The sequence below is a fragment of the Alosa pseudoharengus genome, unplaced genomic scaffold (assembly GCF_046254945.1).
Source record: "Alosa pseudoharengus isolate Yale_2024_CS ecotype anadromous, Long Island Sound unplaced genomic scaffold, YU_APseudo_1.1 YU_APseudo_1.1_scf_1, whole genome shotgun sequence".
Taxonomy (NCBI): Eukaryota; Metazoa; Chordata; class Actinopteri; order Clupeiformes; family Clupeidae; genus Alosa; species Alosa pseudoharengus.
Window position 1 is genome coordinate 36097925 of NW_027468564.1, and position 15401 is coordinate 36113325.

Genomic DNA, 15401 nt, shown 5'->3' on the forward strand with positions numbered 1-15401 from the left:
TTCCCCTACCATCCTGGGGGAAAAAATATCGCAGGTGGGAGGTCAGAGAATGTCTGGGAGTATGGCAAGCGATTTTAACATTTACCCGCTAGACTGGATATGTATTGAAGATATCTGTAATTCAGTTTTGCCTAGTCAAAACGAACATTTTAGATATCCGCAATTGAATTCTTCCTATCCATAATTGTCATTTCAGATATCCACAAAGACATTCTTCCTAGGACAAATGACGCCACATTTGCCATTCATTTCTATGGGGTTTATCATTACGGATATCTACAATTCAGTTGCAGATATCCACTATGTGAATTACGGATATCTGCAATTAAATTGTAGATATCTGTAATTCCAGTTAGAGATATCTACAATTTGATTCTGACTAGTCATAACTCCAGTTGAAGATATCTTTAACTCACTTCAATTCAAGATATATCTACATGTTCCTTTTCAGATATCTTGAATTAAGTTTTGACTAGGCGAAATGACATTGTAGATATCTGTAAACGGAATTTTGACTAGTCAAAATGACGTTGTAGATATCTCAAACTGGAGTTAGGGATAGTCATAATTTGATTGTAGATATCTATTATCAAGTTATAGATATCTTGAATGAGTTTCGATTAGAGATATCTGAAATTGGAGATATCTATAACTTTCATTCTGCCTAGTCAAAATGTAATTATAGATATCTTGAATTAGAGTTTTGACTAGGCGAAATGACGTTAGAGATATCTGTATTGCTATGCAAATTAGGCCCGCATCCCACTTTAGGCGAGAGAAGAGCGTGTTGTTGTTCAAATCATCAAATCACATAGCACCTGTTAACTGTTAACTTTGTAATTAGCACCATGTCAGAGCAGCCAGAGGGCGAAGGAGTTTTTAATCGTCTTTTTAATGCTGCAGCCTATGCAAGACAGGAGCTTGCAGCAAGAATTGATGATTCAATGTTGCTTTGATTTTTTTGATTACAGCCAACACCATTATGAATGGAATTTCCTGTAGATGGTGCTGGTACATTTAGTAGCCTAGGCCTACTAATTTATGTAGGCTACGAAACAGAGATCAAGCCAGTTGATAACGTGAGAGTCTAATAAACCTGCACGGTGTCCCTGAGTTTTAGTTATTTTAAATGTCAACAAGACATTACAGCCTGCTTATTCTTCTTCCATTCATAGAAATAAGGAAATAAGCCCACTTTTTCTTTGATTATGTTGGTGAGGGGAAATTAGCTGACAGAGAATATCTAATAAGTAGATGGGCTCTGCTACGGAACTAAAGAGCAACGTCTTGCACAATAATTTGCACTAGTCATAATGACGTTTGAGATATCTTCACCTTTCATTCTGCCTAGTCAAAACTGAATTAAAGATATCTGCAATTGCCATTTAAGATGTGTGACGAGTTGAATGTTGTTTTCAATGACGTGATAACAGATATCTGTAATTCAGTTTTGCCTAGTCAAAACTAAATTACAGATATCTCTATCTGATGTTTCGACTAGTCAAAATTACGTTACAGATATCTTGAATGACAATTCCAACTATCCAAAATGTAATTGCGACTAGTCAGAAAGACGTTGTTGATATCTACAATGTTAATTCCAGATAGTCAAACTTAGCGGGTAAATGATAAAATCGCTTGCCATACAGAAAGACGTTGTTGATATCTAGCCTACAATGTTAATTCCAGATAGTCAAACTTAGCGGGTAAATGATAAAATCGCTTGCCATATTTCTGACTAGTCGCAATTACATTTTGGATAGTTGGAATTGTCATTCAAGATATCTGTAACGTAATTGTGACTAGTCGAAACGTCAGATAGAGATATCTGTAATTTAGATATCGGGGACACCGTGCAGGTTTATTAGACTCTCACTGGCTTGATCTCTATTTCGTAGCCTACAGTACATAAATTAGTAGCCTAGGCCTAGGCTACTAAATGCACCAGCACCATCTACAGGAAATTCCATTCATAATGGTGTCTTGCATAGGCTGCAGCATTAAAAAGACGATTAAAAACTCCTTCGCCCTCTGGCTGCTCTGACATGGTGCTAATTAGTGCTAATTACAAAGTTAACAGTTAACAGGTGCTATGTGATTTGATGATTTGAACAACAACACGCTCTTCTCCCGCCTAAAGTGGGATGCGGGCCTAATTTGCATAGCAATAGGCCTACAGATATCTCTAACGTCATTTCGCCTAGTCAAAACTCTAATTCAAGATATCTATAATTACATTTTGACTAGGCAAAATGAAAGTTATAGATATCTCCAATTTCAGATATCTCTAATCAAAACTCATTTAAGATATCTATGTAAGGGACAATATATAGAACGTCGGGAGATAGGTCCCGACAGGGCGAACCGGACCCCGACGGGCAGCGGAGGGGTCTTGTTCCGCCCTGAAGGGACCTATCTCCCGACAATGACCGACGTTCTATACATTATCCCGCTTATTACACGGCTACTTACCAAAACGACACAATAAACTCCCAACGATATGACTCTTTAGCCTACATAGCCTAGGCTATTAGCCTATTTGTTACCGTTTCATCATGGCTTTTGCTGAGAAACAAATAGTTCGCAACAACACATAGTCAGGACCAGATTTCAGGATTCTGTAACCATGTAGGCATTTTTGAGGAAAAGTTGTTATACAGCATTTTTAGATAGTTCAAATTGTCCTTAATACAAATCCACCATAACATTTTTTTTAGGTCCACAGTTTCTCGGAATTTTCATTCAAAAATAGATGCCTTGCACTCAGGTGAGAAAAATGCTGGTAGATAGGGTAAAATTTTAAACTTTTATGTATCACCACAAAACTTTCCCAGTTTGTCACTTACATTAAGACAAGTATATTTTGTATTACAAGTTTTCTGAAATGTAATGTTTAAATATGCAAATGAGGCTTAATCTACTGAAATATGCACTAATATGCACAAATTTCCAAATTTGACACGTACACATTGGATGAAGCCATTTGAGGGGAAAAGTTGTTATACATGATATTTTGAAGGTTCAATGTCTCCTGAATATAAATCCACTATATAACATATTCATTAGGGTACCAGTTCTTAATATTTTGTACTGAAACAAAATGCGTCTCAGACACTTTCAAAACACCACCGTATGAATGGGGGAAAAAACATAGATATCACCATAAAACTCAGTTTTCTGAAATGTTATTTTTACTTATTATTGATTCATACAAGTATCACATGACATTCTGCGTTTGCAAGCAGCAGTACATGGGTTAGGCTTACAACTGCATCTAGCTGACTTGCATTCTTTGGTGCAACCACAGGAGATAAACTCCTCACAAGCATCCGGAACCGGAGGTAGTGACATGAGTTGAGGAACAAGTGAACTTTCCTCCATTTTCCATCCCATGGTCTCAGGGGGTGGCAGAATTGGCTGCTGCATGTGGGCCTGCTGCCAGACCAAAGCCTGGAAGTGAGAACGCTGAATGTGGAAGTAGAGAGAATCTCTGGTGGGTGGCAGTTTTTCTATTGTCATGCCCTTCACAAACATGCTTACTTGAACGTCACTGATGTTGTCAACATTCATTGCTCCATACAGTTTGCAGAAAAAACGTTCTACATTCTGAATGGTGAGTTCACTAAGATCAGGACCTTCATCAAGCCCCTTTAACCGATGATGATGCTGTACAAATACATCCCAACATGACTTTTTTGTGCGTCCAGCAATGTACGAAGTTGAGTCACTTCCAGTCAGCGCATGAAAACCTGGAAGCAGATCGAGGACCTGTGGTTTCATCTGCAAATGTTCCACTATGGCATGAAGTGGAATGTACTTTCTGTCCTTTGCTGTACGTGCCTTCATCTAGATCTTTTGGCTCTCGCTGAGACAACAATGTTTGATGCGTTGCTTCTAATGCAGTGAAGAACAATTCTTATGTCTGCTTCTTCATGCTTGGCTTCCAAGCAGTCAGTGTTAAAGGTTGAATTAGAGGCTTCAACTCTCTATTCATCACTGAAGCCACCTGCAGCAACTATGATCTTATTTGCTGGAGCTCCAACAATCAGTTGTTGTTGGGATAAAAAGTGTGCAAGATCAGCCTTGTTGTCTGCATGAGCAATAAAGTTCTCCCACTTTGCAGGAAGAGGCAAATCTCTGCTCTCAATTGGTCTTCTGATTGCCACCAAGCCTCTTCCACGGCGCTTTCGTGTTCCACTTTTGATAGAATGTGTGTGGTAGTGATCAAACAAAACATCAATTCGCTGGAATTGTGCTCCACTTCTGAGAACAGATTCCACAAAAACGTCAGCAAGGTCCCCAAAACTCTTTGCTGCTTGTGGATTTCCAATGGCAATGACCAGAGCTTGACCATCAATGATGGTCCATTGGTTCATCCCAAAGGTCTCTGTTATCAAGGTGGTTGGGACATGGAATGCCAGCAGCTAGAATCTTAGTAAGGGTTGCTAGGTTACGGGGACGCTGGCGAGACACGCCGCTCCGTCTGGCATCATGTTTTTGTTTGTTTTTATGTAATGTTCGTAATTTTATGTAATGTCATGTTTATTTTTTGTATTGGTTTGTCTAGTTAAATGTTTTCCCTATTTATTTACGTTATTTTTGATAGTTTTCGTGTTATTCTTAGTCCTTTTTACTGCTTCTAAGTCAGCTGAAACGTCGTTGACGTTTGTCCATTGGGAGCTTGCTATGGCTAGCTTTTGCCCTAGCTGGGCATCGGACATCCTTCCATCCATCCGTGAGCGGTGCTGCACTTCACTGTCTGGTCGAGGGGATCTCTTAGGACAGCTGGACCTAGGCTAGCTACTCTGCGAAAGATCTGCCGTGGCCGCCGAGCTGTTGCTGACCTAGGAGCTGCCTTGCCAACTGCAGACTAAAGTTAGCCTAGCGGTGAGGAGCTGCAGTCTCACGGAGCAGACGGTCGCTGTTAGAAGTCCACCGAGTTGCGGATCTACACGATCGCCCACTACTTCAGACTGTGCTTCCAGTGATCTCCAGACTGCAGTCTACAAGGCCTAACGTCAACGTGATCTCCAGACTGCCAGTGAATTCACCGGGTTGATCATTTGCTAACGTTAAAGAACTTTGTTGGCATATCGGTTGTGAAGACATATGTGCAGTTTTCACGGATCATCATTGCCCTTGGACATTTTCAGCTGGTTTGGAAATTGGACTAATTTTTAACATCACCTTTCCCCTTTTTAAATATATTTTCTTTGTTTTTTGTCACTTTTTATTTGTTTATTTGTTTTGTTGTCTGTCTTGTATGTCTTGGTGTCACGGGTACGCTGGCGACTACGCCGCTCCGTCCAGCATTTTTTGTATTTGTTATTTTTTAAATGTATTTGTCATGTCTTAATGTCATGGGCACGCTGGCGACTACGCCGCTCCATCTGGCATCGTTTGTCTTGTGTCTTGTTTGTTGGAGCGCTTTGGGTTGCACTATGTGCATGTTAAATGCGCTTTAAAAATAAAACTGACTTGACTTGACTAGTAAACACTGCCTTTGAACCTGAACGAAGCTGTCCATTTACATCTGCCAGAGACAAGGGCACAACAAATAGTTCATGCATCATAATGCTGTCAAGATTGACTGGGCGCCCTGCATCATATGCAGCAATGAGGCATTGCAGAATGTTTCGGTCTGCCTTGACAGTTTTCACCTTTCCAGTTTTTGGATCTGACTTCTTAACTTCAAACAAAGACACAAACGTTAAATACTTGTTCTTTTTAAGTTTGTCCCTGAACGAGACCCCCCCCCCCCCCCAAATGGCAACAAGCCTCTCAACAACAAATGTATCTAATTGACTTTGACCTTTCTGTGGTGCTGTCAAGAGCTCGCTTTCAATATCCTGTGTGGCCAAGTCTTTGTTTGCAATGTTTTGCAGGGTCTGGGACAGGTTGGCAGACAAAAGGCCAAACCTCTGCAAGACTGCAAGCAAAGCATCTTCATCTGCATTGTCCCGTTTCATTCTGCCTTTTGCCGTTTCACTATGGATGTAGTTATCATCTGGTCCCTGGCCAAATTGTTCCTGGCCCCTGAACTCCCATCTCCCCTGTCATCCCCCCAGAAGGTTTAGCCTTCTGCCCCCCCCACCCCACCCCCATCCCCAACACACACACTTACATCATCACTGTCATCACTTCACATACATACAGCACACTGCTTGCTACAGTAAGCCTCCTCTACATACTTGCTGCACACTGCCCCCCCCCCCCCCTACATACACAGCACATTGTCTTCAGGATCTTCTCCAACACACATCCTCTACATACTTACAGCACACTGCCCCCACCTACCCACACACACACTACACACAAACACACACACACAGTCACTGCTCCACTCCCCTCCCGCCCACACACACATCTTCACTGTCATCACTCACATACATCATACATACAGTACTCTGCTTGCAATAGCAAGTCCCTGCCCCCCCCTACATACACAGCACATTATTTCATCAGGAAGCTTCTCCAATACACATCCCCAACATACTTACAGCACACTGCCCACACACACACTACACACACACACACACACAGTCACTGCTCCACTCCCCTCCCGCCCACACACACATCTTCACTGTCATCACTCACATACATCATACATACAGGACTCTGCTTGCAATAGTAAGTCCCTGCCCCCCCCCCCCCCCCCCCTACATACACAGCACATTATTTCATCAGGAAGCTTCTCCAACACACATCCCCAACATACTTACAGCACACTGCCCCCCCCCCCAATACACAGCACATTGTCTCATGAGGAAGCTTCTCCAACACACATATTGCACACTGCCCTCTCCCCACATACACAGCACACTATTCCATCTCCCCTGTCATCCCCCCAACACACACACCAAGACCCCTGGCAGTTGGGTTAGCCCCTTGAGCCGTGGATCTGCCCAAGGTTTCTTCCTTGGTAAGGGAGTTTTTCCTTGCCCCTGTTGTTCTTGGGTGCTCCTTGTTGGTGCCCCCCACCCAATCCCAATCCTCCCCCACCTTTTTTTATGCAGCCCTTGCCACTTAATCTACTAAACCCCTCTTCTACTGCACTTTTTACCCCCCCATAAATGCACAAATAGGCTGACACCAGACATAATTTCACTGCATTTCTTACTTCCAGTAAATATATGCATGTGACAATAAACTTCCTTGTATCCTTGTATCCTTGTAAACTATTGGCTTTTTGAATGGGAGCGCTAGGGGCACTGCTATAATAGCATCAAAATAGCTATTTTTCAAACACTAAGAAGGCTCGACACAACATGAAACTTTGCTCGTAGTATCACCAGGGTCTTTACACATGAACTCGAGCATTGGGAATATTGTTTGTGTAGCCTAGAAGAAGTTTCCTTAAAATAACAACACTGGACCTTACCTATGGCAACAACCGGAAGACAAGGCGATGTAGGTCCTGTGCTAACAAAAACGTCTTTAAAGTAAACTCTTTGCAACAAACAATGTTATCAATGCTCGAGTTCATATGTAGGAAGCCTGATAATAGTACAAGCAAAGTGTCAAGTTGTGTCAAGCCGCCTTAGTATTTTAAAACTAGCCATTTTGATGCGATCATAGTAGTGCCCCTAGCCTAAGTTTGGAAATATTAGCATATTAGCGCATATTTCAGTAGATTAAACCTCGTTTGCATATTTAAACATTACATTTCAGAAAACTTGTAATACAAAAAATACTTATCTTAATGTAAGACACCAACTGGGAAAGTTTTATGGTGATGCATAGAAGTTAAATTTTTTTCCCTATCTACCAGTATTTTCTCGCCTGAGAGCAAGGCATCCATTTTTAAATGAAAATTCTGAGAAACTGGGGACCTAAAAAAAATGTTATACGGTGGATTTGTATTTAGGACCCTTTGAACTAAAAATGCTGTATAACAATTTTTCCTCAAAAATGCAATTGATGCTTCATCCAATGTGTACATATCAAGTTTGGAAATTTGTGCATATTAGCGCATATTTCAGTAGATTAAGCCTCTTTTGCATATTTAAAACATTACATTACAGAAAACTTGTAATACAAAAAATACTTGTCTTAATGTACGTGACAAACTGGGAAAGTTTTGTGGTGATCCATCAAGGTTTACATTTTTACCCTATCTACCAGTATTTTCTCGCCTGAGAGCAAGGCATCCATTTTTGAAGGAAAATTCTGAGAAACTTGTGACCTAAAAAAAATGTTATATGGTGGATTTGTATTTAGGACTCTTTGAACTGTCTAAAAATGCTGTATAACAATTTTTCCTCAAAAATGCAATTGATGCTTCATTACGCATCTGTTACACTTCATCCAATGTGTACGTGTCAAGTTTGGAAATTTGTGCATATTAGCGCATATTTCAGTAGATTAAGCCTCATTTGCATATTTAAAACATTACATTTCAGAAAACTTGTAATACAAAAAATACTTGTCTTAATGTACGTGACAAACTGGGAAAGTTTTGTGGTGATCCATAAAGGTTTACATTTTTACCCTATCTACCAGTATTTTCTCGCCTGTGAGCAAGGCATCCATTTTTGAAGGAAAATTCTGAGAAACTTGGGATCTAAAAAAAATGTTATATGGTGGATTTGTATTAAGGACCCTTTGACCTATCTAAAAATGCTGTAGAACAACTTTTCCTCAAAAATGCCTACTGCCTCTTTTCTGAGGCCTTTTTTCAATGTTTGGTCCAGACTAACACGCTGAACTTGAATCAAACATTCTTTAGAACACAGCTGATCAACCGTCTGCTTTCACTTTTGAATGAAGTTACAATCCTTGCGTAGTGATATGAAAGAATTGACTTAGAAGCACAAAGCCCATTTTCCTTGACAGCGGTCTGTTATACTTAGCAACGGTCTGTTATTCAGAATTAGCAGACCGCCGAACGTTGGGAAGGCCAATTCAAGTGAATGGAGCATTCTGCAGCACTATGAAGAGCCGTGTAATAAAACTTGATAATAGATATCTACAATCAAATTATGACTATCCCTAACTCCAGTTTGAGATATCTACAACGTCATTTTGACTAGTCAAAATTCCATTTACAGATATCTACAATGTCATTTTGCCTAGTCAAAACTTAATTCAAGATATCTGAAAAGGAACATGTAGATATCTTGAATTGAAGTGAATTAAAGATATCTTCAACTGGAGTTATGACTAGTCAGAATCAAATTGTAGATATCTCTAACTGGAATTACAGATATCTACAATTTAATTGCAGATATCCGTAATTCACATAGTGGATATCTGCAACTGAATTGTAGATATCCGTAATGATAAACCCCATAAAAAATGAATGGCAAATGTGGCGTCATTTGTCCTAGGAAGAATGTCTTTGTGGATATCTGAAATGACAATTATGGATAGGAAGAATTCAATTGCGGATATCTAAAATGTTCGTTTTGACTAGGCAAAACTGAATTACAGATATCTGCAATACATATATCAAGTCTAGCGGGTAAATGTTAAAATCGCTTGCCATAGGCTACCGCCTTTTTCGCCTCTGATTGGCTAGAAGGGCTCTCGCCCGATTGGTTATTTTATTTGGCCATGAAACGTCATATCATGGCAGGCTGTTGGCTATAATCTGTTTTGATCGTCTTTACAACAGAAGTAGCCTAAACGAAGTCCATAGGCCTACTGACGAAGTCAATCCAACAATAAAGTGGGGCGGCTAAGCGCAGATTTTCATCAGAATCGATCACTTTGCGATAAAAGCATGACATTTGGTATGAAGGCTCAGTAGCCTACTAAGAAAAGCGCGAAGTGCGTGTCTTCAGATTTATATTCTAAGTTCACAATTTCATAGCCTGTTTAGATCGTGTTTAGATTAGTCTTAGCTGTTTGGGGGAATTTTGTGGTTGCGGTCATAGTCTCTGCATGTAGTCACGTAGCTGTAAGTTACAGGAGTTGGAGGAACAGTGACAAGCTCGACAGTCTCTTTAACACACACACACACACACACACACACACACACAAAAGGCTGTGGTTCTATGACTATGACTGCTTTCATTTTGTGCATACTGTCACATAGTCCGTGCATGTACGTAGCTCTGACAGCAGTTTCATGTCCCCTCCTGTCAAGGGAGTTCAGCATTGGGCGTATTTTACATTTTCTACCCTCAGTAAATGTCATGCTGAGGTGACTTTAACGTGTCACCTTTACATTATTCAAAGCTGCTATAGGCTAAAGTTGCTCAGGAGCTACTCTACTGATGTTGTCTGTGTGAAGAGATTAAACTCCCAATAGACTTGCTTAAAATTGTGTTAGGAAAAAAATGTTGAATACCAGTGTAGGTTTTAATAGGCTGTATTGCAATAGCTATAGGCTAATCAGTGGATGTAATATGTAATATATTAATTTCGAGATGTCGTGACATCTCGTGACATATCGTGATTTCAGACATAGAATAGGCAACAAGAGGCTAGGCCTATAGGCCTACAGACATATCAATAAAGTAAGATAGGCCTAGGCCTACACAATTTATGCTTCATGGCAGATTCATGTTGTTGTTCGCTTTTCTACCTTAGGGCTGGATATTTCATAGCCTATTTATAGATCATTTAGGCTATTTGTAACTACGTGTCGGCTGATTTATTCGACAGACATTTTACTAGGCTATATTTTGGTCTAGGCTATTTGACTGACGCAACGCAAATTAGCCTAAGCTAAAGTCAGGGTCTGAAAGGTGTTATGAAATGTAGGCCGCCTACAAATCCATGACGTCTCCGACGACTGGCGTCCCTCTCTAAATTAGCCTATCTCCAGGCCATCAACCGAAAGGCGATCAACCGACATCAAGTAACGCTTCTCTGTAATCAGTCAATTTACATTTAACTCACTGTATCTACTTACCTCCAAAATGTCAGAAATGTTGTTGCCCGAACACCGATCTCTGTTACTTTCGATTTCACTTGTTCCGCGTTCATCACGTGGGCAAACGCAGAGCCCGTAAACGCAAGCCTCCTAGACCTTGAGCCAAAGGGGTTGGTCGGTTGGCTAGGCTACTATCTGCGGGGATCTCTGCAGCGAATAAGTCTCATAGTGATTTTGGCAGAGTATACCACCCTACAGTTGTATTGCCAATTTGTACCAAATTGTATTGATTTGCCTAGCATTTTTTGTGTTATAAACCTGTATATTATACACTTAGGGATATATTACAGGATTGGACTGATTAGGGCCCCTAGGGGGAAGAGGGCCCTTGAAAAGTCTGGAATATATTTTATTTCTAAATGAAATGTCATAGGCCTAATGAATGTAAGATGAAATGTAAAGTTATCTTAAGTTGCTTGTGGTTTGTCTATTTGCAAGTGTTTTGTCATAAGTTGCAGGTCGTTTGCACCCATCAGCCACTGAGTTGCTCTGATGAGAATGGCCCTTGTAAGTCACTTTGTAGCCTATAAAGGTGTCTGGTTGAGGGGCTACTCTATTGATGTTGTCTATGTGAAGAGATCAAACTCCCAATAGGCTTGTTTAAAATTGTGTTAGGAAAAATATATTGAATACCAGTGTAGGTTTTTAGAGGCTGTACCCTATTGTAATATGCTAGCCTATAATCAATGAATAGGCCACCCCTGAATGTAAGCCAAACCACTGCAAACACTTCATTGTGCATCTGTTTTGCAAAGCGAGCACATTTCTGTTCCTGTGAGCACTCAATGTGCTTTACAGGTTACATTAATGCCTCACACTCACTTATTCACATGTCGATAGAAAAACTAGGCTACTATGGTAGGTGATAACTTACACATGCCAATAGAAAAGACTGCTCTGCTAGGTGATAACTTACACATCCCGATAGAAGAGACTGCTCTGCTACTGTAGGTGATAACTTAAGACTGCTCTGTTAGGTGATAACTTACACATGCTGATAGAAGAGACTGCTCTGCTACTGTAGGTGATAACTTACACATGTGATAAGACTGCTCTGTTAGGTGATAACTTACACATGCTGATAGAAGAGACTGCTCTGCTAGGTGATAACTTACACATACTGTCATTCCTCCTCAGCTGTTTTTACAGGTGTGTGGTTGAGAGCATCCTGACCTCCTGCATCACTGTGTGGTATGGCAGCTGCACAGTGGCAGAGAAGAAGATGCTGCAGAGGGTGGTAAGGTGCACAACGGTCCATCGGATGCAACCTACCAGCCCTCAGACATTTACACCAGCCGACGCAGGAGCAGAGAGCGACCTGCATCATGAGAGACTCCACCCACAGACTGTGTTCCCACCTTCCCTTGGGCAGTGGGCTGCTTAGCATCCGGACACTGGACCACCAGGCAGAGGAACAGCTTCTACCCGGACACAGTCAGACTGATAAACTCCTCCACACTGCCATGCCTTTGAGCCATCTCAAGAAATAACACTTTACTGCACTTTACTTACTTGCTGCTATGCTGAAACTATCTATCTATCTGTCTATCTAGTTTTGGGTGCAGCATCTTGCTTAAAGGTCTCATTTAATAATTTTTTCATTAATTTTGCTGTGGTCTCTAGTATTAATAAATGCCCTGTGAGTCAGTTTTGGTGAAACAAATGCTCTCCTGCGTATTTCATGCTGTTCTAGTTTGGTGGGGAAGGTGGGAGGGGAGGAACGACAGGATTTTGCCTCTTACTCATGAATATTCATGACATGTTAATGACCTCGCCTCTGATTGGCTAACAGTACTGCAACGCTCCCTCCAGTGCGTCCTCATCCTCATCCGCTGAATTGTATGTCAGCTTAAGTAAAAGTCTGATTTAGTAACTTTCACTTGTATTGGAGTAATATTGGTGTACCTATACATTCAGGGATTGTGTACTTTGATATAGCGTGACAATTTAATTTATATATTAATATTACAGTAATACATATACTGTACATATACAGGTGATAATTTCATATATACATATAGGCAACCAGATGTTAAGTGAAATACTCAAATACATAGTGAATTAGATATACAACATACAAGTCAAATTCATCCATTTCCAACGATAATCACTCAGTCTGAACAGTGCTTATAAAATGGTAAACACTACACTCTTGTGGTCATAAAAGCGGTACTGCATTTCCGCATGATCTTCCATTAACTGAGTCTGCTGAATGCATGCTTGCATGCTTACAGTCTCGCATTCCAGTTGTTTTGGTCACAGCTGACACCATGCATATAAAATACTCATATCTGACTGCAGTAAATTACCGTCCACTTTAGACCTGCTCTTATCCTATACCCACAGTCATCTTAACATACTTTAAAATGCCATCTCCATCAAACTGTTATTGTGAAAGTCCCCAAACCTTTCATATCCTGATGGTTCCAACTGAACATGTAACCAATATGGCAAAAGCAATTGCTCTGCTCTGATAAAAATGTTCCAGTCTTTGTTGGAGAAAAAAAACATCATACTGGTTGTATTTGTCTACAGGACACATTCTAAATTAGTTTTCTATTTCTTTTGTACATTTTTCATTATACAAAGGAATACATACAAAATTTGCAAAACTTGCCAAACACATTTCATCATACAACTTTTTCTTCTGGTCTGTGCTTGTAGTGATCAACAGTATGGTCATCCACAATCCTCGGCTTTCATCTTTCCCTCTAAGCACAGAGACAACGACGGACTGATTCTTTAACAGCACTGTCGCCTGTTGATACCAGTGACTAAAGCCTATACAGTCACTGGTTGGTACAAACAACTTTCAATGACTAAATTACGTCTTGTGCACAAACATTACTATTGGGCAACTACTTTTTCAAAGCAGTTTTGGCATCAAGGTTATTCTCTTTGGATGCCTTCTCTGTGCATTAGCCTATCTAGACGAAGTCCCATGTCACTTTCTGCCTTTGATATGTGAAGTGATGTACAGTATATAATGCAAGCATATGCACCAACAACATATATTGCTACACATGAGAACAAGCGTATAAAGGGGTTTGTACTGATTTACCCATTCGTATATATTGCTATGGCAACACTTGAGAACAGGCGTATGAAGGGGCTTGTACTGATTTACCCATACCTACTGTATGAATATATTGCTATGGCAACACTTGAGAACAGGCTTATGAAGGGGCTTGTAGTGATCTGTACTGATTTACCCAGGCCTCAGCCACTGTGATGCATACAATGCAAGCGTATGCACCAACAACATACTGTATGTATATATTGCTACACCTGAGAACAGGCTTATGAAGGGGGGCTTGTACTGATTTACGCAGGCCTCAGCTGCTGCCTTTTCAACACAATGTGTTTTCCTTTAGCCTACCGTGTCAAACATGTCCTGCACAGCTACATAATTCATCTCTGCATTTGAAATGGCTTTTATTCCATCACCCCTAAAATGGCCTATGCTGCGTAGAGCGCATCAGGTCCATGTAGTATTGCATGCACAAGCTCATCATGAGCTCCTCATCCTCACAAATGAAATGTAAACCAAATTCTCAGTTGCCTGAACACATTTCTTGAATCGATCCCATTTTCGGCAAAACCTTAGACAGTTTTCATGTATAAAACACAATTTGCAGATCTCATAGACTCTTTTTACAACACATTCTCATGTCATAAGACACATTTTGCATTTTAATGCACTTCTGATGCATAACGGTAACCATAAGTGGCCCTAGTGTGCTCACTGCTCTGAGTACAACTTCTGCTGAACACCTCAAAATTCCCTGTCTATTTACTATAACCTGAGGTCAAAATTGTCCAACACACAGTTTATATTGTTACAGCTATCTCTGGAGAGGCATGCTACTGTGTAGTGACAGAGATCCAGGGATCCTCTCCAAAGGGCATCACACAGCATTTGTAGACAGAACACACACATAACATTGACTCATGATGACCTCATGGAAATGTGATAAAATAACACACAGCTTTCATTTTCCTTTAATTGGGCCTGTTTATCCAAATATAATGTTTACAATGACATTTCTACACTTTTCTTAAACAGATGACTGGAATCATTATGAAACATACATTAAAATATACAATTAAACATATTGCTGTTGAAATTCTATATTTTATTTGAAAAAAAAAAACATCCAGCCTGAATCCCCTAAAAGTAAGCTGATGGTGACTGTGGCAAGGAAAAGGCTCTGTTTGAGCCCTCTTGTACCCTAGACCTGTCATCTCTTTTTCGACTTTTTCTCTGGCTTCCTGGTTTCCCTGGGTGTCTAATGCAGACATGCACTACGAATGTTTGGACATTGCATATAACATTCCTGCCCATTCAGCACACAAGTGCAACAACAACAGCATTCTGACAGGCGAACACAAAGGCAAAATGGTAGGCAAAAACACGTAACAACAGCATTAAAAGCCTTCATCAACGTCTCTCCACGGATACCAACGCGTCTACCCCTGGCACTCTCCCTGATGTGTTTCTCCTGCTGCTCCACTGCTT

At 40.5% G+C, this 15401-nt stretch overlaps 1 protein-coding gene across 1 annotated transcript in view; it reads right to left on the reverse strand.

The window, feature by feature from the left end:
* LOC143118526 (uncharacterized) overlaps window positions 1–10923 on the reverse strand; it is a 32232-nt gene extending 21309 nt beyond the window's left edge. Inside the window, exon 1 of the mRNA XM_076279572.1 lies at window positions 10862–10923. The gene's annotated coding sequence lies outside the window, so the exon portion shown is untranslated. The remainder of the gene's footprint in view (window positions 1–10861) is intronic.
* Between the last annotated feature and the right edge of the window lie 4478 nt (window positions 10924–15401).